Genomic DNA, 27,571 nt, shown 5'->3' on the forward strand with positions numbered 1-27,571 from the left:
TTCAATTCGCTCACTTTTGCCGACGGCGAGGACAGGACCAAGTTCCAGACCGTGTTAGCCAAATTCGACAGTCACTGTGAAATCGAAACGAACGAGAGCTTTGAGCGCTATGTCTTCCAGCAATGCCTTCAGGGTAAGGATGAGCCTTTCCGATCCTTTCTAACTCATCTCCGCATATTAGCGCAATCCTGCAACTACAATGACACCGCTGATTCCCTCATCAGGGATCAGATCGTGTTTGGCGTCCACTCCGACGCCCTGCGGGAGCAGCTCCTAAAAATAAAAACCATGACCCTGCCAGTCGCCATCAAGACGTGTAAAGAGCATGAACAGGCGAAAAGTCGCTACTCCCGCCTTAAATCAGCAGAACAGGACCAACTTGCCTCCCACGAGGCAGAGAATGTACAGGCCATTGCCCGGATGCAGCACCTTAGCATCGATGAAGGCGGCCATTTCGCGTGTTTTTCCCGGGGTCCCACGCATGCGCACCACGAACGGGAGAACGAAGCAGCCGAAGACCACACTGCGCAGGTGCGAGCGGCGGCTGACAGCATTGTGCCTGTGCAATGGCGCACGGAGTGTTATGACGTCAACATCATGACGTGCCCAAACTGCGGCACCACCCACTTAAAGCGGCAATGACCTGCAGGAGGCAGGTGATGTCTAAATTGTGGAAAGCCTGGCTATTATGCAGCCTTGTGCAGGTCTGCACCACTGATCGTGGGCCAGCGATCCCAGTTCCAATGCAAATGCGTTCGAAGTGTGCAACAAGGGCTGCTGGATCGGAACCTGGTAACACCACGGATCCAGAGGACGACTGCCTAGTGTCCCATATCTTGTGGGCATCATTACTACATATGACAAGGCCTCCTCAAGCTCAACAACATGCCTACCCATCCTCAACGTGGATTCTGCGGACTCAGCTTCTGACTTTAACCTTGCGCTGCTGGCATACAGGGCAACCCCTCTGTCCATCGGTATGTCTCCGGCACAACTCCTTATGAATCGTGACCTACGGATGACTGTTCCGGCCATTCATTTACCTAACCTGGATCACCTCCCAGTGCTGCAAAAGGTGCAGCAACTCGGAAACCGGCAAAAGCTGACGTACGATGCTCATGCTACTTATCTGCCCGTGCTCTCTCCAGAAGATGCTGTTCGCATCAAGTTACCTGATGGAGGCTGGTCAGCCCCAGCTGTTGTTGTTTGACAGGCTGCTCCCAGGTCGTTCGTGGTTCGCATGGTTGATGGATCCATTGTCAGGCGCAACAGAAGGGCACTACGCAAACTTGCCTGCCCACCACCGAATCTCACATTTCCAGCTGTCGCTATGCCTTTTCCGGACACCTCGCTACACGAGGCCACCAATCTGGCTGCAATCCCGCCTATCAAGGTGCCATCGTCCCCACCTCCACCTCTCAGGCGATCGACAAGGATCCGATGCCCCAGAGACTGGACTTATAAATATTTCCTTTGTACATATTGTTCTGTATCTGCCGCGAGACACATTACATGTACATATTCATTCACTCGCCATTTGCTGTAAATAGTCATATTTGTATATATGTCGTATATGCTCCAAGTAACCGACAAATTTTTTTTTTAAAGGGAGGATGTCATAATATGCACCCATGCACATCATGAGGTAAAGACAGGCAGTGACAGACACCCAGGGTTAGCCAATCAACATACAGGACAGAACACAACCAATCACCAAACAGAACTCTAGAGGGGCGCTTCCAACTATAAAACACATGATGCATCAGCACTCCATCTCTTTCCACTGGTGACAACTGTAGTGACAGTCAGGGTATATATATCAGTCAGCACCTTCTACACATGGATCAGAGCTAGCCTGGTTCAGTTAGTTAGAGTTAGTACACTTAGAGTAGTATAGTGTCAACCCACAGCCAGCTGAGTGCAGAAGTGTTACAGAAATTCAATAAATCATATTGAACCAACGCCTACGTTTGGTGTATGCTTTACAGTTCATCGGCATCCTGTTGCAGTCCGTGTTACCCCAGGGTCAATAACACAACAATCAACATGTCTGTTCTTTCCAAAGATGCTGCCTGACCTGCATTTTTCTGTATTTGTTTCATATTTTCCACTTTGCCTTCAGCCCAGCTTTTTCTGATTTTGGCATTATTTATTCTAGAAGAAATATCGATGGCAAACTGGGCCATTACCACAAATTTACCCAAGTGTGTTAGTTCATTAGCATAGGGCGCAATATCCTAATGGAAAAACATCAAAGTGCCATCTGTGGCGGGCTTTGCTGGTTTCTCCCTGGCTCTGTTGGTGAGTTCCCCACCGCTATCTAACCATACTTAGGATGTGATCCTCCGGAAAGATTTCTAACAGCGAGTGGGAACTGCCGCGAGCTTCCCGGCGTTTGGCCCAGCGATGCTGGCAACGCTACTCAACATTAATTGGTCCACTTAACGAGGCTTCACGGGCTTCCCGCCGCAAATGAAGACTCGGCAGCCGATTCACCGGCACCGCGCTCGCCAGCCCCCCGCTAACAAGATCGATCAGTACTTAAGCAGCACTTGCTCAGCCAACCCCAGCTAGCTCGCAACAATGGCGCACAGGAGACCGGCCCCAAGATTCGGCGATGCAGACCTGGGGAGGCTCCTGGACACAGTGGAGGCTAGAAGAGATGTCCTGGTCCTCCGAGGGTCTCGGAGGGTGAGCCACAGGGCAGCCAGTGCCGCCTGGGACGAGGTGGCGGCGGCTGTAAGCTCCGGAGTCTGACCAGGAAGAAATCCCAGTGACAACGATGGGACCGGTCGATCCTCCGCCATCGAAAAACATGCAGCGGGCTGGTGGGGAAATCCCGCCCTCAGTTGCAGATTCACATGGCTAGGGATGTGCACTAGCAGTGAGAGGGCAGATTACATGCAAGGTAGACTGAAAGGGATTGGAACAATAAAAGGGGGAATTTCACAAGAGCAGGACAATATTTCTGGTTGCTTCGGACAGCCTGTGAATGTATTTGAACACATTGACAGCCTTTTCCAAGGGCGGTTAGCACTGCTGCCTCACAGCGCCAGGTACTCGATTTTCAGCTTGCACGTTCGGTATTTCTGATATTTCAGTTTTTTCTTAAAGTCTCACCCTAACCAATACCTTATAAGCAGGACAATGGAGAGAACCCGAAAAGTTCTTGTGGCCCATCTGCATTGTCACGGTGAAAACTGAAGGTTTTCATGAGGGAACGCGTGCTACCTGTCTTCCCTTTATCTCGGTAAAGCACTTTCAGCATAACGTTCACCCTGCTACCAGGATGGAAAACCAACATTTCCATCTCCTGGATTAAGCTCTGAATTTCCCTCCCTAAAACCTCTCCGCCTCTTGACCCCCTCTGTCCTCCTTTAAGATGCTCCATTGCGGGCAGGATGATTCCTCACGCTCCTCAGCAGGAGAAGGCTGGAAGACGAGGGGGGGGGCTACAGAATTGAGGGCAGCTGCGGGCAGACTGTCTATCCCCTTCCTGATCCTCCCGGTGAAGTCGGGGGTGGGGAACATTGAGTATGGCATTCTTGCTTAAAGGCCAGTTAAGGCCCATAAATGGCCACTTAATTATCGGCCTCTTAATGAACAGCTACTTAAAGGCTTCATATAGCCGCTGCTGGCATTCATCCAGTGGAAGGGTCAGGGCGATGGAGGGTTCTCTGCCACCGTTGGAAGCGCCCATTAAAACTAATGGCCTTTCTATTGGCTCAGGACGTGGGGCCATATAGCTCCTGTCCTGACCAGGCATCTTTTGGCCCATGGAGGACTCCGCTCCAGCAGCAAAGGCTGCCTACACTGAAAGACTCCCCCCCCCCCCCCCCGCTGTCTTAACAACTGACCACCCCTTCACTGGAGCATGCCTGACTGGCCCTGGGGAGCCTGGGTCCGATACCTGTACTCAGTGCCCTCCTCCATCATTGTTGGTCTGGGGGACTGTTGTAGTGCCAATAGCGACCACCATCCCCGGTGGCGCTGCTGATGCTGAAAAGCTGTCAGCTTCTGACAGGTCAGCGGCTCTTGGAGGTGGGCTCTTTGAAGGTCTGGAAGCCCCGACGGGAGGCTGTTAACTGTCTGATTGCCTTTGAATCCTGCCTGGGTTACCAAAAATAGCCATGGCAGGGTGATCCCAGCTTTCCGGCTATGGCCATTAAATTCAGCCCTATATCTTTGAGCTTTTCCTCACCTATCCAAATATCTCCCTTTTGTGAGGGCCACGAAGAATCCAGCATGAGTTTTAAGGATACCAAGTAAGATATGTTATTTATTTACAATAACATATATACATAACAGTAGCAGTAACTTCCCTTGCTACATACTCCTTCCTGCTGGTTCCTGAACTGGCCAGCTTTAATTATACAAGGAGTTTACTAATGGTTTCTCCGCCCCCCTCATTGGGGAAGCTCATACTATCACAGGATTGTGGGATAGTCATTAGTCCCCAGCCAATGGTAAGTAGGCAGGTTATAACATCCCTCCCCCCAAAGTCCAAGGAATCCACCGAAGACCCTGGCGAAGGAGGGCGTCGGACTTGTTTGGCCGCAGGCCGGACACCATTTGCACACGGCGCTGGATCAGGCGGCGTGTAATGAGACGGAGACCGGCGCTTCCGTGATGAATGGCGCAACGGTTGTACATCCACGACCCGTGGACCCGAGGATTCCCCCTCTGATGCATCCTGTGTCTCCATCGCGGAGTCAGAGTCTGCTGCCTCCGTCATGTCAGCGTCTCTATCTCCATTCGGTTCCGTAATGACCTGCGCAGGCTTCGAGTGAGGCACCAATGGAAGATTGTGAGGACTACCTTCCCTTGTCTCTGGTCTCTGCGGCTGTAGAAATGAGCTCCGGGGGCGGGGAACCTTTTGAGGGGATAGTCTTCTGGACCGAACGTGGTCTACATGTTTTCGCTGGAGACGACCCTGGGCTTGCACCTGGTAAGATAGAGGGCCCGTTTGGCGAAAGATTACACGGGGAACCCATTGGGCACCACCAGCAAAATTCCGAACGAACACTGGGTCACCGGGCGCAAACTGCCGAATCGGCCGATGCCGAGAAAATCCCTGTCCCTGCCGTTCTTGTGTGCGGCGTACTTTTGCGCCAATGTCCGGGAAAACCATACTAAGGCGGGTGCGAAGTCTCCGGCCCATTAGGAGTTCTGCGGGAGCTACCCCAGTCACTGCATGGGGGGTGGTCCTGTACATAAACAAAAAGCGAGCCAGTCTCGTGTCCATTGATCCGGAAGACTGCTTCTTTAGGCCTCTTTTGAATGTCTGCACTGCGCGCTCTGCCAACCCATTTGAAGCCGGGTGGTAAGGGGCAGTGCGGATATGGCGGATGCCGTTCATCTTCGTGAACCTCGCAAACTCCTCACTCGTGAATGGAGTGCCGTTATCCGTGACCAGCACCTCGGGGAGGCCATGCGTACTAAACGATAAACGCATCTTTTCAATTGTTGCGCAGGACGTTGTCCCCTGCATCTTATGCACCTCTAGCCATTTGGACTGGGCGTCAATTAGTAGAAGGAACATGGATCCTTGAAAAGGGCCTGCGAAATCTGCATGCAAGCGTGCCAAAGGCCGCCCTGGCCATTCCCAGTGATGTAGGGGCACGGCCGGCGGAAGCTTCTGATGCTCCTGGCAAATGGAGCAGTTTTGGGCCACCTTCTCAATGTCAGTGTCGAGGCCTGGCCACCAGACATAACTCCGGGCCAACATTTTCATTTTGGTCACGCCTGGATGCCCACTGTGCAAGTCTCTTAGTATCAGCTCCTGGCCTTTTTCCGGGACAATCACACGCGTCCCCCAAAAGTGGATGCTGTCTTCCACGCTGAATTCTGACAGCTTGGAGGAAAATGCCCGCAACTCGCCTGGGAGCTGTCTATGCTGCCCACCATATAGGACTATGTGCCGAACCTTTGACAGGACTGGCTCCGTCTGGGTCCACTCACGGATCTGTGATGCCGTGACAGGCAAGGTGTCCATAAAATTTACTGTTGCAACCACCTCACCGGTCGTGGGGGTTGACATGGGGCCGGTCGATAAAGGCAATCGGCTCAGTGTGTCGGCATTTGCTATCTGCGTACCTGATTTGTGCTCCAGAGAATACTCGTATGCAGCAAGCAACAAAGCCCAGCGCTGGATCCGTGCAGAAGCAATGGGCGGTATTGGCTTATCCTCTCTGAAAAGTCCCAGCAGAGGCTTATGATCAGTCACGATAGTGAAATGGCGGCCATACATGTACTGGTGGAAGCGTTTCACCACAAAAACCACTGCCAGGCCCTCCTTCTCGATCTGCGCGTACTTTTTCTCCGCTGCAGTCAATGTGCGGGAGGCGAAAGCTATCGGTCGCTCGGCCCCATTCTCCATCTTGTGGGACAGGACGGCCCCAATACCATACGGGGATGCATCACATGTGACGAGCAAAGGCTTTCCAGGATCATAGTGGGTTAGTAACCCAGACGACGACAATTGTTGCTTTACCCGTCGGAAAGCGGTTTCTTGCGGCTGACCCCAAACCCAGGTGTGATTTTTCTTTAGCAGAAGGTGCAAAGGGGCCAGCGTAGTTGCCAGATTGGGGAGGAACTCACCGTAATAGTTTACGAGACCGAGAAAAGAACGAAGATGCGAAGTGTCAGTCGGGGCGGGGGCATGTTGAATTGCACGCACCTTCTCTGCGACGGGTGCAAACCTTCGCGGTCCACCCAATAACCTACTTCCTTTGCCTGAAATACGCACTTTGTGCGACGTAAACGGACTCCAGCCGCCGAAAGGCGTCTAAGGACAGCCGCCAGATTTTCCAAATGTTCCTGCTCCGACGTCCCTGTAATCAAAACGTCATCTAGGTAGACAGCCACACGTGGTAAACCTCTCAAAATGCCCTCCATAACACGTTGAAAAATTGCACAAGCAGAGGATACTCCAAAGGGCAACCGTGTATATTCATGCAGACCCCGGTGTGTATTAATCGTTACATATGGTCGGGAGGCAGGGTCCCGCTCCAACTGCAGGTAGGCGTGACTCATATCTAATTTTGTGAACGAGAGTCCACCTGCAGGTTTCGCATAGAGATCCTCTATGCGAGGCATTGGATATCGGTCGAGTCGGGAAACCGTATTCACTGTAAGTTTATAGTCGCCACACAAGCGAACAGTGGCATCTGGCTTCATTACAGGTACAATTGGTGCTGCCCAGTCAGCAAAACGGACGGGCCTGATAATACCCAAACTCTCCAAACGAGTGATCTCCCCTTCTACCTTCTCGAGCAAGGCGTAAGGCACTGGGCGCACCCGGAAATAGCGCGGCGTGGCTCCTTGTTCGACTTGGATACGGGCTACGCCCCCTTTTATTTTCCCGAAACCAGGCTGGAATACATCTGGGTATCGTCCGAGCAGCTCAGTCAACCCTTCAGAAACTGTTTGGAGGGTGTGCTGCCATTGCAACCGCAAATGGCGCAACCAGTCCCGACCCAACAGGCTGGGCCCATGGCCTCGCACCACGATAAGTGGGAACCGCCCCTCCTGGCATCCACAAACAACAGGGGTCATTGTAGTTCCTGCAATGTCCAGTGGTTCCCCCATGTAGGTGGCCAAGCTGGCCTGTAAGTCGGTTAATGTAAGGGTCTGTATACCCTGCTTGATGCGGTCGAATGTCCTCTGGGCGAACACGGAGACCGCTGCGCCAGTATCCAACTCCATCTCAATCAAGCGGGTGGCCATTGACCCGTACTGTCACCTTAATGGGGGCCACACGGGGAGCTGCCACACAATGCAGCTGCAGGCAGTCATCCTCCATCTCCACGTCCTCAGGAGTAGTCACCGCAGGTTCATCCACATGGAAGGTACGGCCCCTGGGCTGGTCCCAGTTTCGGTCGGAATGACGGCGCCTCTGGCGCCCCCAGGACCGCCGTCTGCGACAGGGTCGGCGCCTACAAGTCTGACACGGACATGGCTCCTCATCCATTGGTTCTGGAGAAGGCTCCCTTCGGGGAGGAATGTCCGACGGCCACTGGCGTCGGTCCGGACGTTGCATCGCCCAAGGTACCGCAGGAGTGCGGGGGGACGTTTTCGGATGGAAGGGGTTGCGCCCCAAGGCATGCACTTCCATTCCCTGTAGCTCCTGCACTCCTCGTTCTGCGCTCTCTCGGGACAATACTATTTGAATGGCCTGTTGGAAAGTCAATGTTGGCTCCGCTAACAACTTTCTCTGGGTGGCCGCACTGTTAATACCGCAAATCAAACGGTCACGTAACATTTCTGACAAGGTCTCACCATAGTCACAGTACTCCGCAATCCCGCGTAGCCTGGATAGAAAATCGGCAAGGGATTCTCCAGTGGTCCTCTCCGCGGTATTAAACCGGTAACGCTGGACTATCGTGGACGGGGTTGGGTTAAAATGTTACCCCACTATATTCACAAGTTCATCAAACGTTTTGGTGTCCGGCGCAGCTGGGTACGTAAGGCTCCTAATCACCCCAAACGTATGCGGCCCGCAGGCGGTGAGCAATATGACCACCTGGCGCTCGTTTTCGGTGATATTGTTTGCCCGGAAATAGTAACGCATCCGTTGTGTGTTCTGTTTCCAGCTTTCCAGCGCAGCATCAAAAACATCCAAACGTCCGTACAGAGGCATGGTATAATAGAAAACAACTTCCAACCTGTATCCAACAAAAATCCAGGGAGGTGGCTTCAGCAGTGTAGACAGCTATTCACTTTAACCCTCGTCGCCAGTTTTGTGAGGGCCACGAAGAATCCAGCATGAGTTTTAAGGATACCAAGTAATAACATTTATTTACAATAACATATATACATAACAGTAGCAGTAACTTCCCTTGCTACATAATCCTTCCTGCTGGTTCCTGAACTGGCCAGCTTTATTTATACTAGGAGTTTACTAATGGTTTCTCCGCCCCCCTCATTGGGGAAGCTCATACTCCCACAGGATTGTGGGATAGTCATTAGTCCCTAGCCAATGGTAAGTAGGCAGGTTATAACACTCCTCGTGTAGCTTGCCGTCAAATTCGGTTTGATAATCAGTCCTGTGAAGCCCCTCAGGACATTTTAGAATGACTAATAACCTGTATAAATGCAGTCAGTTGTTGTTCTTGTGGCTAGTTTAGAAGACACCAGTTCTTTCTTTGCAGTGTTTTCGATCGGGGGAAAGCCTCGGGGTTTCTATATTGGCAGCCTTAGCCCACCCAAGGCCGCCGGTTTTATGCTCCAGTGGTAAGTTGAAAGTGAGTCCCTTTGAGGCGGCAGCAGTCATCTTTTGCATCATCCTCAAGAGAATGACTTTCCCTCACTGCATCTCCTTCACCGAAGACAGAATGTGGGCAGAACATGGCTTCGAATTTTTCTTTTTTAAATAAAACAAGTAATTTACAGATGCTAGAGTATAGAAATAGACCGCTGATGTGGAATGTTCAAACTCTATGAAAACCAAGTGAACAAGATATAATCTGAACAGCAAACATAATGCTTATGGATAAGGTAACCATGCGAGGAAGTAATCGTCAGCCACAGGAAACCATGTCCTTGTGTGTGGAGCTTGCAAGTATCAATCCAAATTTACAGTCGCAAATTTATTCATTACCTTGGCAAGGACAGGAAGGTTTCACAGTTATTCTCACAGACTTCAAAAGGGGTATTGTAAAAAAAAAAGTGACTACATTTCAACTCCCTTCTTCCTGGTCAAACTTTGCTTGTCATTTGAAACATCAACTTAAACAATTAGAGATTATCATCATAGCCCTAAATTGGCTATCTAGGTGTGGTGCTTGATGTTTAAGGTACGTACAATCTTAGCAAGGGTCACTAAGGTTATAGAAGAAAGGAACCTTCTTCATCTTCAGTAATACGTGAATAAGAGCTAAAAGGTTAATCCTGTGTCCAGACGTTTCCACGACATAAACTTCCATTTCATTCTGCTGGAAAGACGATGGCTAGTTTGATGTAGTGAAAGTCTGATGTTGATTTTTTTTCGTCTGTACTATCTATGCTGTAACTCGCATGGGTTGTAATGGATTGCCTACCTGGTTCATATCTCACCTGATTTTCATCTCATTCATTTCAATGGAATAAAGATCAGACAAGTGCATACAACGGAGAAGTGATCGGCTCCGCTAAATTACTTCCTAGGAAGTGAAGATAGAAACCTACACCGCTGCTACATACGGCAGGCATTTTGCAAGTTTGTCTTGAAGCAGGCTGCCTTGTCCGCTGGCAACGCTGATTGGAAAATAGTGCCCGCGGTTTCCGCCCGTTAGAATGAATGGTTGGCATGCCTGACCTTGAATTCCCACACCATCAGAATGTCAGCTTTATACTGTGCCAATGCCAGCTAACCAGCACCCCACCATTTGATCACAAGCAAGCCCAGGCAATAATGAGGTGATTGCTTATGGTTAGCTGTCCTGGAAGCTGAAGATTTAGGTACCATATACAATCGTAGGAGGCAGGAAACATCACAACCTTTAAAAGGTATGTAGGTGAGTACATTCAAGGCAATGGGCCTAGTGCTGGAAAGTGGGATTAGTGTAAATTCAGTTTAGTTTTGTTGGTGCAGACTTGATGGGCTGAAGGGCCTTTGTTGTATTGTATGACTCTATTAAGTAAAAATAATTTTTTAAAATCTTCGATGGAGCCACAAGGGGCAACCCAGACTCCACGGTTCTGAAGACCGACATCTTGTCGTGAGGCAGCCCAGACAACAGTGTTAATGAGGCTCAAGGCCTAAATTAGGCCTAGTCTCAGATCTTCAGATTAGGGCACAGGCTACATCTGCGTCCTGCCCCTTTATGTTTCATTCACCTACCAAGCAAAGGTTTCCCTGGCCACAATGATTAATAAGTGTGTCAGTGTAAGAGAGATGGGAATGAATGAACAAAACTTGCTGTGTGGCAGACCGACACATACAAACTCACCCTCACCAATACCCTCCGCAGGCTCATGGCTAAAGAAAAACCATTTGTGAAGATGCTCCAGTATCATGGGTCTTCTGTCGTTATTTTCTGCTTTGATCTTGATGGTCCTATCATTATGAAATTGTGTTAACCAGTGTCTGAACATCCAAAATATCTCTGTGGCCACGCTCCCTCCCTGTGTGAGGGCCTTGCATAGTAGCTTGCATGCTATTAGCGCTAGCAGTGCTTATTCTTAGTTGAACTATGTGGAGGTTTTTAAGTTCCCCATCAGAATTGCGCCCCACAATTTTAGTGCGTAAGAGTGTTAAAAATGCTACGGTGATAGACAAGGTCTCCATGCTTTCCCTATGAAGCTGTAGATCCTCAAGACTTAGTTTTTTTCCACCCAGTGCACCATACAAAGTTTGGTACACTCATCTTGATATTTGCCTCAATGTTACTAAAGAGTTGCATTTGCTTTGATGATGCAGAAGACTCCAGTAGGTGGTCTTTGTTCTGTATTGTAACCAATGTCCCTCTGTGTAGTGTGTCCATAAGACATTGGAGCAGAATTAGGCATTCGGCCCATCGAGTCTGCTCCACCATTCAATCATGGCTGATGTGTTTCTCATTCCCATTCTCCTGCCTTCTCCTCATAATCCCTGGTCCCCTTATTAATCACATGATTACGTGGTGACATCATCAGAGGCACTTGGGAGATTTTCCCTCTGCTTCCATTTTGGACTGTGAGCATGCAATACCTCTGCTCTCACAACCTATGGTGTGGTGGCAACCTAATTATCCTTCGTTTATACTGTGAGTATATATATAACCCCTGAAAACGTAACAGTCTTTGTCTCCACCCATGCAAGCTGGATGTACTGCTTTCAAAAATTAGTTCTCTGTATGGGCATTGAAGACCAGTATTTATTATCCATCGCTAGTTACCCCTTAGAAGGTATTCTTGATCTGCCTTCTTGACCAATTGTGCTCTATCTCTGGTGAATAAATTCCCATAATCCTAGTAGGGAGGCAATTGGGGGTGGGGCGCGGTGGGGCGGCTCATAGATAAATTCACGACAATCAGGCAGAGTCAACATGGTTTTGTGTGATGGTAATCATGTTTAACAAACTTATTGGAGTTTTTTTTGAAACAGTAACATGTGCTGTGGACAGAGGGGGATGAGTGGATGTACTGTACTCAGATTTCCAGAAGACAGGGCAGCACGGTGGCGCAGTGGGTTAGCCCTGCTGCCTCGCGGCGCTGAGGTCCCAGGTTCGATCCCGGCTCTGGGTCACTGTCCGTGTGGAGTTTGCACATTCTCCCCATGTTTGCGTGGGTTTCGCCCCCACAACCCAATGATGTGCAGGCTAGGTGGGTTGGCCACGCTAAATTGCTCCTTAATTAGAGAAAATGAATTGGGTACTCTAAATTTATATTAAAAAAAGACATTTGATAAGGTGCCACATTGCAGTTTATTGTGGAAAATAAAAGCTCATGGTGCAGGGGATAACATATTGACATAGATTTGCCAGCTAACAGGAAACATAGAGTATAATAATAATCGCTTATTGTCACAAGTAGGCTTCAATGAAGTTACTGTGAAAAGCCCCTAGTTGCCACATTCCGGCACCTGTTTGGGGAGGCTGGTATGGGAATTGAACCGTGCTGCTGGCCTGCCTTGGTCTGCTTTAAAAGCCAGCGATTTAGCCCTGTGCCAAGCCAGCCACATATGTGTCAGCAATATCAAAGACCATCTTTGTAATCTGCTAGCTGCCAAAGAAGATATACCTTGATGTGGCCCAAAGTTTGCGGTCAAGTGTCGAAGATCCGCCGAAAGAGTAAAACAATGTCCATAAAGGTGGTGGTGGAACTTTCTTACCCCAAAATCGATGCTCAAAGCCTGTTTTCCTAGCTAAACGTAATTCATTTCTGCGCTGGTAAGAGTTTGTGAAGCAAATGCTATCGGTCTTCCTGTCCCCAAGGCACAATGTGCGAGACAACTGCACCAACCCCATAGGGTGACGCATCAGAAGCAAGTTGCAACTTCCGCATTGGACTGCGGTGAACCAACATCTCTGACCTCTGAGGCATTTTTTACCTCCTTGTATTCTTCTGACCAGTGCCACACCTGTTTGACATGACGTGGAGATGCCGGCGTTGGACTGGGTTGAGCACAGTAAGACGTCTTACAACACCAGGTTAAAGTCCTACAGGTTTGTTTCAAATCACTAGCTTTCGGAGCACTGCTCCTTCACCTGAGGAAGGAGCAGTGCTCCGAAAGCTAGTGATTAGAAACAACCCTGTTGGACTTTAACCTGGTGTTGTAAAACTTCTTACTATACCTGTTTGACACACAGCAAAGTGTGTAAAGGCTTCAATCGATCAATTGATCAATCCTAAAAATGACCTTAATTGTGTCACATTTTGAGGACGCGGTGCTTCTAAGATTGTTGACATTTCCTTGTGTAAGCCGACTTCATCGATAGTATGACTCGAGTAATTAATGGTGACTTGGAAAAGTCACACTTTTCCTTTTTAACTCTCCAGGTTGTGGCTCTATAACTGCTTCAGGGAAGCTTCCAAATTCTCCAAGTGTTCCTTCTCATTTGAACCAGTGATGAGTGTGCCTCCTAAATAAAATTCCACCCCATTCAGTCCACTTAGAATTTGTTCATGGATCTCTGAGAAACAGTAGGGTCAGATGTTATTCCAAAAGGAACTTTTCTGTCACAAAACTGAATTTGTGCGTCACTATGGCGAGTAGTGGTTGTGATTTCTGCAGCCACATTCATCTGTAGATATGTCTGTGAAAGATCAATTTTACTGAATTTCTGCCCTCCAGAAAGTCCAGCAAACAAGTCTTCAATCAGCTGCAGTGGATAGTGACCTGAGCACAATACTGGGTAAATAGATATTTTAAAATCTCCACATATTCTCACCTTGTCATCACATTTCAACACAGGAACTATCGGTGCTGCCCAATCACTTGTAGCAACGTGTACAATGACAATTGTGTGCACTGTTCGTTCTAGTTCTTCTGCAACTTTTGGTCTAATGGCCAACGGTTCTAGTTTTGAGGCATTTGGGTGTGCTGCTTGACTTGATTTTTAAGTGCACCTCAATTCCAGTCATCGTCGAACACTTTCTCATATTTTGCAAGACGTTGTTGCAAGTTTCTCTTTGAATCCACGGGTTCATTTACTGCTTCCCAGTTCAGCTTAACCTTCGCCAGCCGTGCTCTACTAAGTAAAGCAGGGGAATTTCCACAGATAACATGAAGAGGCAATTTCACCTTCTGCCCATTTGCTTCTACTTTCAGCATAACGCACCCTTTTAATGGTACGACTTCTTCAGTGTACATCCTTAGGATCACATTTAATGGTTTTAAAGGAAGATGCTTCAGCTTTTGATTATAAATTCTCTCAGGTATTAACGATACAGCTGTGCCCATATCCACATCCATTTTTATCTGGTGAGCGTTGAGTTTTGGATATGCCCAAAAACGTTGTTGATCGCTCTGCACCGACAAGACGCCTAGTTTCAGCTCCAGCAGTAGCTCGGGAACCTAGTCTTCTGAGTGGTCTTGAGCTTTGTCCACTAATTTATAGACTGGGATAGTCTGTTTAGATGTGTTTTTCTTCTTGCATATCCTGAGTGCTGCAGAGGTTTCCTGACCCCAACATGTCTTGGCAATATGACCTTTATATCACAGTTCTTGCATGTATTTGTTCTACTCCAGCATTCCCTCGCTGAGTATCCAACCTGTGTACAGTGGTGACTTGGTTGCACCATTGCAGCCTTTTTCCTTGTGGTATCCATTTTGTGAATCTTCACTCCAGCCCCTACCTGTGAAGCTTCTTTCGTTGCTAGTTCCATAAAAAACATAGAGTTAACTTAGAGTTAAATCACTTCCAGCAAGCAACTTCCTCTGAATAGCTTCCCTGCGTTGTCCACAAACCAGCCTATCACGAAGAGTATCATCAAGTGTTGCACCAGATTCCCAATATTTTTCTAACCTTCTTAAAGTTTCTACGATTTGTAAAATGCTTTCACCTTCTTTCTGACCACAGCAATGGAGCTGAAACCTTTCTGCAAATAACAACGTCCTCGGTGAGAAATGTTCTTATAAAATCTTCATTGGTTCACAATAGGACCTATTTCCCAGTTTTGCTGGGTCCGAAAGAACAAATAACCAAGAAAGGTACAGCACTGAAACAGGCCCTTCGGCCCCCCAAGCCTATTCCGATCATGATGCCCTAACTAAATAAAAACCCTTCTGCCCTTACTCCGTCCGAAAGAACAAAGAAAAGTACAGCACAGCCAAAGAAAGGTACAGCGGGTGAATTAGGTTTTGTAGCAGCATAAAAGATTTACGCTCCACCGAATTGAGGAATGTTGCGACCATGAGGTGTTTGATTTGCTATGAGATATAATTGGAATCTCTCGGCATATGATCAGCTTATTCACAAGCCACTAGGATTTTTTCTTCTTGCCTGACTGTAGTTTGACTTTTTCCCGAGCAGTGGCCTACACAGAGTGGGAAGACTTCTGAATCCTGTTTAGCTACGCCTCGTGTGCGGTCTCCGTAGTCCAGATTCTACCCATTTAAATGGCAAGCACGTTTCCTGAACTGTCTTTCGTCTTTACTCATGGTTGCAGTCAAATTGTTTTTAAACCCTTCAGCATCGACGGCAATACTTTGCCTGCGTTTGTGTGCGTGTGTGTGTGTGAGTGTGTGAGTGTGTGCGTGAGTGTGTGTGTGTATGTGTGCGTGTGTGAGAGTGTGTGAGTGTGTGAGTGAGTCCAGTGCCGAGAACCTTCTCCTGCTCCTGATGCCATCTCCACTATCCTTGTCGATGAATCTCTTCTTCAGCAATATTTTCTTGCCTCAATCCTCGTCGCCAGATTTCTCTATTGTTCACCACAAAAAGAAAAGTTACAAAGGTGGATCCACACTCTGAGATGAGAGGTTTTATTTAGAGGTGTTGCTCATACAATCTAAGATGGAGAAGGCGTTCGCCACCACCTTGCTGATGGCACTGCACATCACTTGACGCTTTACCAGCAGGGATGTATTCTCTGATGCATAAAAGGATCCCAGTGCATGAATTGCAAAAGGTTAGTATGCAGGTACAGCAAGTAATTAGGAAAGCTAATAGACTGTTATTGCTTATTGTGAGTCGAGAAGTTTTCCTTCAGTTGAACAGGACACTGGAGTACTGTGCATAGTATTAGTCTCCTCATTTCAGATAAGATGTGAATGCGTTGGAATCAGTTCAGAGAAGGTTCACTCGACTAATACCTGGAATGAGCAGGTTGTCTTATGAAGAAGGATTGGACACGTTAGGCTGGTAACTGCTTGGAGTTTAGAAGAATGAGAGACATAGAAGATCCTGAGGGCTGTTGACAGGGTGGATATGGAGAGGATGTTTCCTCTTGCGGGGAACCGAGAACTAGGGGTCACTGTTTAAAAATAGGGGGCCACTTATTGAAGACAGACATGAGGGGAAAGATTTTATTCTCAGTGGGCTGTGAGTCTCTGGATCTCTTCGCCTCAAAAGGCGATGGAAGCAGAATGTTTGAATATTTTTAAGGCAGAACTAGATAGATCCTTGCTAAGAAAGGAGGCGAAAGGTTATTGGGCATAGGTGGGAATGTCAAGTTTAGGTTAGAATCAGATCAGTCATGATTCCATTGAATGGCGGAGCAGCCTCAAGCGACTGGGTGGTCTCCTAATTTGTCTGATTGTACAAATTCCAGGCATTTGACCCAGCAATGATGGAAAATGGCAATATATTTCCAAGTCAGGATGGTGGGTGACTTGAGTTGGTGGCGAGTTGAATCCCTACAGTGTAGAAGGAGGCCATTTGGCCCACAAGGGCCTGCACCGACCCTTTGAAAGGGCACTCAATCCAGAACCACTCCCTCACAACACCCTGCATTGATCAAGGCCAATCCACCTAACCTGCACATCTTTGGGCTGTGGGAGGAAACCGGAGCACCCGGAGGAAACCCGCGCAGACACGGGGATAACGTGCAAACTCCACACAGTCACCCGAGGCCGGAATTGAACCCGGGTCCTTGGGGTTGTGAGGCAGCAGTGCTAACCACTGTACCACCGTGCCACTCTTTCTAGATGGTGAAGATTGCGGGTTTTGGAGGTACTGCTGAAGAAGCCTTGGCAGGTTGCTGTAGTGCATCTTGAACATTGTGTGTACACTGTAAGCACAATGCACTAGTGGTAGAAGGGGTGAACATGTGGTGCCAACCAAGCTGGACAATTACATTTCTTGACAACCCGTTGTAGCTGCACACAAGAGTCATGTGGAGGTTATTCGAGCGCACCCCTAGCTCATCTCCTGTGGTGTTGAGAAGCTTTGGGTGAAAGCTTTGGGAAAGTGAGCTCCTGGTGATCGAAGCATTTATGTTAGGTTTCTGATCAATGTTGACACTCATAATGTTAAAGATGGGGGATTCTTTGATGCCATTGAACATCAAAGTGAGTTGATCAAGCAACTATTGTTGGAAATGGTCATCACCTCAGACGTGGCTTGAGTTCATGTTACTTGCAAATTATCAGCATAAACCTGGGTGTTGCCGTCTTCAGCGTCCAATAGAACCACCCTCCTTTGCTGATCATTTTCCAGCAGTACTCCAGCAATTTGTAAGTGAGGGAATATTTCCAGAATATAACCTGGAATAATCCTCATTCCAAATATTTTTCAAAGCAAGCAAAGTCCATGCATCCTCAGTAATCCCATTCCTTCAGGTTAATGGACCAAACTTGTTTCCCACCCATTTAATGGCAAGCAGGAGCCCTTTAAAAAAAACAGCTTTTTCACCCAATTGTTCACCTCCGAAGCTAAGTGTGCGACAAGTCTGCCTGCTGTGCATGTTTTCCCGAGGAGAATTAAAGACGAGGGCCTCGCAGCACAGAATGGAGAAAGGTCAGTACTCTCTGCTGGCTCAAAACCACTGCTCCCACAGGGGCGAGAGCTGCTCTGAATTTGCTAGCCTTCTGAAATGAGGTTTTCATTTGCAATGGAGAGCATCGCAAACCTGGTCTATCCTTTACCTTGTGGTCAGCAGCAGGGGTGACTGAGTAAAAGTCAAGGGGCTGCAGATATATTTTCTCTCCCTCTTTATCTGTTGCCGCACTGGCTAAGAAAAGCAAAGAGAGCACAGACCAAGATCCATTATGCTTGGAAGCATGCTGTGGGGTGGCCTCTCGAGCCAAGTACCATTCTTCAACCCACATGCCGACGTCAACCTTTTAATAGAATTGTATCCATGCGGTTTGTTAGTCAGCGATTAGAAGGTGTACAAAAATAGCTCAAGCATTCACGTCCTGTTTATTTCTCCTCCTCTTCCTATGGAGAGAGCCTGATTTGAATTTGTCATTGCCAATTAGCGGCTACACCACCACACAAGCCAGTTACTTTATTTTATTCTTTAAAGGTTCTTCAGACGAGCTTGGACCGAGGAAAATTGAAAAAAAAAGCTCACCTGGAAGATGCATGTCTTCAGCATTTTTATGTTTTACTACATGCGAGAGCATGCTGGTGATGCAAAGGCTGCAGTAGTTCCTGAGAATTGTGCACTGCTCTCACGTCAACATTCAGATGTTAAACCTTTATTTATCGATGATACAATTTGGTCTGTTCCTGAATGTGAAATTTGATTTCAGCTGCTGGCTGATTCGGAAGTGGGAAAATTGCCCTTTTGTTCCCATCCTCAATTGAATTTTTATTTCCGGAACAAACATCTTCCAGGGAAGGAACCCAATTAAAGACACGCAGGGTAACCATAACCTCATTCGAGGAGGGAAGTTTAAGTATCAAGTGGCTTTCAACCATGATTATAAATCTGTCAAATGGAGAAGTGAATCTCAAACTTGACTGGATGGTGCGACCACCCAATTGTGACATGGAAAAATCGAACTTGCCAACCAATCAGCACCCTTTTTCTCCTGTGGTATCAAGTTTTATAATCATTTGAAATTTGCTATTCTTGTATTTGTCCTGTTGAGGTGGAAATGGAAAAACTTTGGCAACATGTCCCTATTGTCGGTAACATTCAATAGTCCCATAGAACATAGAACATTACAGCGCAGTACAGGCCCTTCGGCCCTCGATGTTGCGCCGACCTGTGAAACCACTCTAAAGCCCATCTACACTATTCTCTTATCGTCCATATGTCTATCCAATGACCATTTAAATTACCTTAATGTTGGTGAGTCCACTACTGTTGCGGGCAAGGCATTCCACGCCCTTACTACTCTCTGAGTAAAGAACCTACCTCTGACATCTGTCCTATATCTATCTCTCCTCAATTTAAAGCTATGTCCCCTAGTGCTAGACATCACCATCCGAGGAAAAAGGCTCTCACTGTCCACCCTATCTAATCCTCTGATCATCCTGTATGCCTCAATTAACTCACCTCTTAACCTTCTTCTCTCTAACGAAAACAGCCTCAAGTCCCTCAGCCTTCCCTCACAAGACCTTCCCTCCATATCAGGCAACATTCTGGTAAATCTCCTCTGCACCCTTTCCAATGCTTCTACATCCTTCCTATAATGCGGCGACCAGAATTGCACGCAATACTCCAAATGCGGCCGCACCAGAGTTTTGTACAGCTGCAACATGACCTCATGGCTCCGAAACTCAATCCCTCTACCAATAAAAGCTAACACACCATACGCCTTCTAAACAACCCTCTCAACCTGGGTGGCAACTTTCAGGGATCTATGTACATGGACACCGAGATCTCTCTGCTCATCCACACTACCAAGAATCTTACCATTAGCCCAGTACTCTGTCTTCCTGTCTCTTATAAACCTTTCCAAGACTTTGCCCACAACAGAAGTAAGGCTCACTGGTCTATAGTTACCAGGGTTGTCTCTACTCCCCTTCTTGAACAAGGGGACAACATTTGCTATCCTCCAGTCTTCTGGCACTATTCCTGTAGACAAAGATGACTTATAGATCAAAGCCAAAGGCTCAGCAATCTCCTCCCTAGCTTCCCAGAGAATCCCATTCGGCCCAGGGGAGTTATCGATTTTCATACTTTCCAGAATTGCTAACACCTCCTCCTTATGAACCTCAAGCCCTTCTCGTCTAGTAGCCTGTATCTCAGTATTCTCCTCGACAACATTGACCTTTTCCTGTGTGAATACTGATGAAAAATATTCATTTAGCACCTCTCCTATCTCCTCGGACTCCACGCACAACTTCCCATTACTGTCCTTGACTGGCCTTACTCTTACCCTAGTCATTCTTTTATTCCTGATATATCTATAGAAAGCTTTAGGGTATCCTTGATCCTACCTGCCAAAGATTTCTCATGTCCCCTCCTGGCTCTTCTTAGCTCTCTCTTTAGGTCCTTCCTAGCTAACTTGTAACTCTCGAGTACCCTAACTGAGCCTTCACGTTTCATCTTTACATAAGCCTCCTTCTTCCTCTTGACAAGTGTTTGAACTGCTTTAGTAAACCACGGTTCCCTCGCTCGACCACATCCTCCCTGCCTGACAGGTACAGTACATACTTATCAAGGACCGCAGTAGCTGTTCCTTGAACAAGCTCCATATTTCCATTATGCCCATCCCCTGCAGTTTTCCTCTCCATCCAATGCATCCTAAGTCTTGCCTCATCGCATCATAATTGCCTTTCTCCCAGATATAACTCTTACCCTGCGGTATATACCTATCCCTTTCCACTACTAAAGTAAACGTAATCGAATTGTGGTCACTATCACCAAAGTACTCACCTACCTCCAAATCTAACACCTGTCCTGGTTCATTACCCAGTACCAAATCCAATATGGCCTTGCCTCTCGTTGGCCTATCTATATATGGCGTCAGGAAACCCTTCTGCACACATTGGACAAAATCGGACCCATCCAAAGTACTCGAACTATAGCGTTTCCAGTCAATATTTGGAAAGTTAAAGTCCCCCATAACAACAACCCTGTTACTTTCGCTCCTATCCAGAATCATCTTTGCAATCCTTTCCTCTACATCTCTGGAACTTTTTGGAGGCCTATAGAAAACCCCTAACAGGGTGACCTCACCTTTCCTGTTTCTAACTTCAGCCCATACTACCTCAGTCGACGAGTCCTCATCAAACGTCCTTTCTGCCACCATAATACTGTCCTTGACGAACAAATGATCATGATCAAGGAAATGATGACCTAAGGGTGACCTGAACATTCGAAGTCTTCACCTTGGTGAAAAGTTCAGTTGTTCGGGGTGACACAAGCTTGAAAGTTGAGAATGAAAAGAGAAATTAAATGGAATTTCTTTATTAAAAAAAAGATATTCCCAAAGTATGTTGCCATTGGCATGAGTGAGTTTGATAGGCAGTTCGGTGACTACCTTGAGGGAGAAGATATTGATGGCCATGGTTGAGATGGTGAGCAGGTGGGGACACCAATGAAGGCTGTTTCTGGGGGGGGGGGGGGTGCGTTAATGGACCTTTTCCTGTTTCTGAAGTTGCTCTGTTCTTATCTTATGCTGACTCCCCCCCCGTCCGAACACCTGAATCTTTGATGAACTCCCCGAATGGGTTGATCCGGTCTCATTTTCTTCTCTTCAATCTTGACTTGGTGTCAGATGAATACCATCTGGCTCGCCCAGTCCTCCCAATGAAACACCATTGTGATATCAGTCTCTTAGCGGGCCGCGAAACAGACAATGCAGCAAGATAAGTCCTTTTGGAACTAACGATGACAGCTATTTTCTCAGCAATAACAAACTGAAGTGAGATCTTGCACCACTGGTCAATGGAGCCACTTTTTAGATAATATCCCTGCTGTTTTTTTCAAAAAACGGGTAATGGAAACTCTGATGTCCATCAAAGTGGAAGGGAGTGCAAGAGGTTTCAAGGTATGGATGTAGATTTGGGTGTGTAAATTGTTACGATTTTCTTCCTTTGTTCAAGAAAACAATGTGGTAAAAGAAATGACCATTTAGAGTACTGTGAGCAATTTGGGGCCCCATACCTAAGAAAAGATGTGCTGGCCTTGGAAAGGGTCCAGAGGAGGTTCACAAGAATGATCCCTGGAATAAAGAGTTTGTCATATGAGGAACGTTTGAGGACTCTGGGTTTGTACTCAATGGAGTTTAGAAGATGAGGGGGGGATCTTATTTAAACTTGCAGGATAGTGAGAGGCCTGGATAGGGTGGATGTGGAAAGGATGTGTCCACCAGTAGGAGTAACTAGAACCCGAGGATTCAGACTGAAGGGACGATCCTTTAAAACTGAGATGAGGAGGAATTTCTTCAGCCAGAGGATGGTGAATCTGTGGAACTCTTTGCCGCAGACGTCTGTGGAGGCCAAGTCACTGAGTGTCTTTAAGACAGAGATAGATAGGCTCTTGGTTAATAAGGGGATCAGGGATTATGGGGAGAAGGCAGGAGAATGGGGATGAGAAATGTATCAGCTATGATTGAATGGCGGAGCAGAATCGATGGGCCGTGTGGCCTAATTCTGCTCCTCTGCCTTATGGTCTTATGGTTAATGACTGATTTAATAGCGTTATACAGTCACCATTTTCCAAGACATTAAGTTCATCATTCAGCTCTGTGTGAGTGGATAATATTGAAATTTTCATTGCTAGTGGAATGATAGATAATCTGCAATTATTGTATTACAAAAAATTGTACTTAAATTGATATTTAATTCCGCTACATAAATAGTCTCAATCAGCAAGCTGTGCGTTAGTTATTCTGCAGCAGTGTTAGGCAACCCACAGCCTGGGGCCAGATGTGGCCCATCTGTATTCTGAGTGCGGTCCATTAGCCATTTTGTTGACCGTTGTCCACGAGGAGGGTTGCCATTTTCCGCTGATTTCCGTCCCCACAGTTTTTTTCTACTGGAATGACTGAAGTGACAGGCACAGGAAGCAAGTGAAGTGTGTGCTGATTGCTCACAACATTGACTGTGAGAGCCGTGCTTTCCCTTTGTGTCCAAAGTGCAAATATTTATTTTGTTTTTACCATTTGAAGTTGATAGCTCTATTAATATATGAATGATTAAGCATTTTCTACAACTCATTACGAAATATTTGGTGCGTATTCAAACTACTTCATGGGATCATGGTTAGCCAACAAGACCAATTTCAACCTTGTGATCCACTGAGATGGAGGAGGGCCACTAACCATCCCAGGTTGCCTACATTTCTCTGCAGCATGCAATGTCGAGATTTCGAGGAATATAGGGGTGGCACAGTGGTTAGCACTGCTGCCTCACAGGGACAGGGACCCGGGTTCAATTCGATCCTTGGGTCACTGTCCGTGTAGAGTTTGTACATTCTCCACTTGTCTGCATGGGTTTCCTCCGGTAGCTCCGGTTTCCTCTGTAACCGCCTAAAATGGCTGATTCCCGATTAATTTGGCCAAAACCCAATGTAAATTGGCTACACCCGACCCGTTAACGGCCCCTGGACTAACCTCCAGATCGATTTTGTAGGTCCATTGCCCCCTTGCAGGAATGGCTATAAATATGTTCTGGTGGTCATAGACACTTTTACAAAGTGGGTGGAAGCATTTCCAGCCCGCACCAACACCGCGAAAACCACAGCCAAGATCCTAACCCACCACATTTTTACAAGATGGGGACTCCCCCGCAGTATTGAATCGGACCAAGGTTCTCACTTTACGGGACAGGTCATGCAGAATGTCCTCACGATATTTGGCATAACCCAAAAATTTCACATTGCGTACCACCCACAGTCGAGTGGTATAGTGGAGCGCATGAATCGGACCCTAAAAACCACCCTTAGAAAAATGGTCCAGCAGAACAACACCTCTTGGGATTCAGTCCTCCCGTTTGCGCTGATGTTTTTGCGTAACACTGTTTCCACCTCCACAGGTTACACCCCACACACTCTTATGACCGGACGCCCCATGAAAGGGACAGAGTACTTGTTAGGTTTAGACCTGACCAGCCCTGAAGTTACGGCCCTCACCCACGAGAAAGCCGTTGAGCAATTAGTTGCGAATGTAAAAACAGCTCAGTTAGCAGCCGCAGTTACATTGGGCACCAAAAAGGCCTGTTTTGATAAGGCAGTGCATGCAACGGAGTATTATATAGGACAACAAGTGATGTTGTCTGTGTATAACCCCAGCACATTCCTGCCTCCAAAATACTCGGGTCCGTACTCCATTATGGATAAAGTAAGCCCATCGGTATATAAAATCAAATACCCAAATGGTAAGACTGCGTGGTTTCACATAAACCAGTTAAAGGCTTATGGAGCACAGTCAAACCACGCCCACCATGTCATGCTTGACGCAGCAGACCCCACCCCGCCCACAGCCAACGTAACCAGACCAACCCCCACCACGTCCAGCCCAGACACGGACTCGCCCTCGACTCCACCCCCAAAATCTACACTCCGCCCCGGAACGCCCACAGACTGCAGCAGCAGAGACAGCGACTGTGACTCTGACGATAGCCACAGCACGCCTCCCTACTATCCTCATACAACCGGACCCACACCCAGTGACTCCGATTTCGACTCCAGTGATCCCTTCATGATCACTTTTCTAAACAAATCCCACCACCGACCACCGAACCACACGGACGACCCCGACTTTGTCCCCACACAACTCAACGAAACTCATTGGCACCGCGACTACTCCTGCAGACTCGTCCGAAACGACGAAAGCAACCCCAACTCACACCACGCAGCCCTCTCAGCATTAATTCACTCTAGAGTTTGGCACTCGGGAGAAGGGGACGACCTCGAGTCGGACCCCCAATCCGCCAACCCCTTTGCGACCCTGTTCGCAACAGAGAACTGAGGTGTCCACATGATGATTTAAAGGAGACACTTGGGAGAAGTGTTGTCCTTCCCGATGGAACCTGCAGGATGTTTTATGTTGTTCGTACGTTTGTTTTATGTTGTTTGTCCGACAGGAGAATGTTTCTCACTGTCACACACCCATTCACCTGAAACGTCTGAGCACTTGCCCTCAGAGACCCACCGCGGCCAGACGCTTGTTCAGCGGAACCAACTTGTCCACAGATACCTGGTCAACAGACCAGGCGCTTGTTCAATGGAACTAGCTTATCTGCAGATACCTGGTCAACAGACCACACGCTCGTTCAGAGGAACTAGCTTTACAGCTGATACTGGTTCGGGTATCAGATGCCCGATCGTAGCTGCTCTTGTGATTCAAGGATAGAATCACTGTAGCAACCCCACCACAATGACTACATTTTTGCCCGTTCTTGTCGGTTGCTCAGGCAGTGGAGAAACGGCGTGAGACCCGCCGTGCCAGGGGACACCCCCGTTAGTCAAACACGCTCGGGTAGGGGAGATACGGTATTGGTAGCCGTCCTACCTGGGGACTCCATCCAAATCTTACCCGTCGCGGCCCATACGCACCTCATTTGACATTTTCATTTCAATAAGTTTTTATTTTGTTTAGGCGACCTTTAGGTTGCTGCCATATGCTATTTACATCCGGGAACATTTGGATGGTAAATCAGCACTGGCCACTCACTGGGAAGTGTGCCATGCCCTAAAATTTGTTTTGAAAAAAAAATGAGGGAGTCACACATAGTGACCAATTATAAGGGTATAATTGGCCCCAAAAAGGACAGACACACTAACATACCGGATATTATACCAAGGTAGTTACAGATACTATGCTTGTTTTACAGAACTCCAGAAGCTCCAGGACCGGAGAAAACAGAGAACACAAAGAAAGAGGACAGCCATGGGACTTCTTTCATTGTGATCAAAATCTTTTTATTGGACATTTGGTTGCACGGGAACGCGGACCCCATTACTCCAAACCTCCCTGCCGTTAATGTTTCACTGCCCCGCATTACACAGAGCCCAGTCACCAGCACTGCATCTTCCTGGTGTGCCAGGTTCATAACCTGGTACTCCCTGTCCTACGTGATCGAAGCACTGTTAGCGTTGGCGAAACTCTGCTGTGTAGTGCAGACTATGCGCCTCTGCAAGTGGAGAAGGAGAGCGTACCGTGCTCGAATCCCGGTATATCGGATCAGATCCGTTATATTCGGTTATGACCAGACCCCCGACCCCCGCGACCTATAACACAATAATAAAGAACATGCACTTGCGTTTTTCTGTAAATATAAGATGTACAAAACTTCCATAAACAAAGAAATGTATGATCCTGAGCTTGACTGCCAAGCCAGGAAAGAGTACATTGAATGTTATGATTGTTGTTGTACGTTTTAGGAAGATAGGATAATGCAATGTTTGGTGAGTATAGCGTATTTAGGTAAAATTAGAGGTTCCAAGTTTTTTTGTTTGTAGATGCATGCCCCTGCCTGACATAGTGCCCTTAGAATTGTTTAGGTAAAAAATTTTTGGTGCATAGCTAGGGTCAGAGTAGTGCCCATGTAGGAGGTGTCCCCCCGGTCAGGGAACGGAAAGGACAAAATGTATGTGATCCTTCACGCTTCGCGTTAGGATCACAAGGAGGGAATGTAGTCACCTAAAATGGCTGATTCCCGATTAATTTGGCCAAAACCCGATGTAAAATGGCTAACTGAAAAGGCTGATGGGAAAATCAGCCAACAGGGCACAAACGGACAGCTGCAGACAGAACAGCGTATTCGGCTCTGGGGAAGTCGGCCCAGATCGATACTCAAGGCCATTAGCAGCACATCAACCCAGCCATCTGCAGTTTAATCGGCGATCCCCGGGAACAATTGCAACAAATTAGCAATTGAAAGCCAATCCAGACCTCTCGGCGGCAGCAGTGGCCGAGACAAAGAAAGGTGAACGACCACCCCCCGATCAAGGAATCGCCCCATTATTGGAGCATATCGAACCCAGTGATTGGGACCAAGTCCAATCACTTGGGACCAGGGTCAAGGTCCGCCCCGAGAGGCGGGAAGCCCCCGGGAACTATAAAGATAGGGGCCAAGTTCAGATCGATCCTTCTCTCCCTTCTTCTCCTGCTCGCAACCTTCGGAAGAACCATCGACCAGAAACCGTAAGTTTGACTCCAGTGATCGCTACCCGATAGAGACTCCTAGCCATCGACCTGTATCAGCCTTTGAATCCCGCAAGCCAGACCCAATTCGATAAGCCATTTGTTTCCCTGACCTGGTGGGCCATTCCCAAAAGTTAAGTATTGGCCAGTAGTGGTAGGTAGTAGTCTAGAAAGTAGGATTATCGTATAAGTATTTATTGTTGTATATAATAAATGACCGTTGATTTTACTCTTACTAAGCGGTGTGCTGTCTTATTAATCATAACTAGAGCTTGAACCACGTGGCGGTATCAGAAAGATACCTGGCGACTCGTGAGCAAAGGTGACAGAATTAGAGCTAATAAAACTAAGGCTAATAAGAGCAACACCTCCCACAGACCAATGATGTGCAAGTTAGGTGGATTGGCCATGCTAAATTGCCCTTAGTGTCCAAAGGTTAGGTGGGGTTACGGGGATAGGGTGGGGGCGTGGGCCTAGTTAGGGTGCTGTTTGAGAGGGTCGGTGCAGACTTAATTGTCTGAATGACCTCCTTCTGCACTGTAGTGATTCTGGATCTGGTGTTGTAGTGGTAATGTCACTGGATAAGTAATTTGGAGGCCCAGGCAAAATCTCTGAGAATGCAGGTTCAAATCCCACCATGGCATCTGGAGGAATTTAAATTAAAATCAAATTAAA

At 47.5% G+C, this 27,571-nt stretch overlaps 1 long non-coding RNA gene across 1 annotated transcript in view; it reads left to right on the forward strand.

Moving 5' to 3' along the window:
• The window catches only part of LOC140385173 (uncharacterized), a 66,433-nt gene extending 39,302 nt beyond the window's left edge, over window positions 1-27,131 (forward strand). The window contains exon 2 of the long non-coding RNA XR_011933302.1: window positions 25,584-27,131. This is a non-coding gene — a long non-coding RNA (uncharacterized lncRNA). The remainder of the gene's footprint in view (window positions 1-25,583) is intronic.
• The last annotated feature ends 440 nt before the right edge of the window (window positions 27,132-27,571 follow it).

Source organism: Scyliorhinus torazame, chromosome 11 (assembly GCF_047496885.1).
Source record: "Scyliorhinus torazame isolate Kashiwa2021f chromosome 11, sScyTor2.1, whole genome shotgun sequence".
Lineage (NCBI taxonomy): Eukaryota > Metazoa > Chordata > Chondrichthyes > Carcharhiniformes > Scyliorhinidae > Scyliorhinus > Scyliorhinus torazame.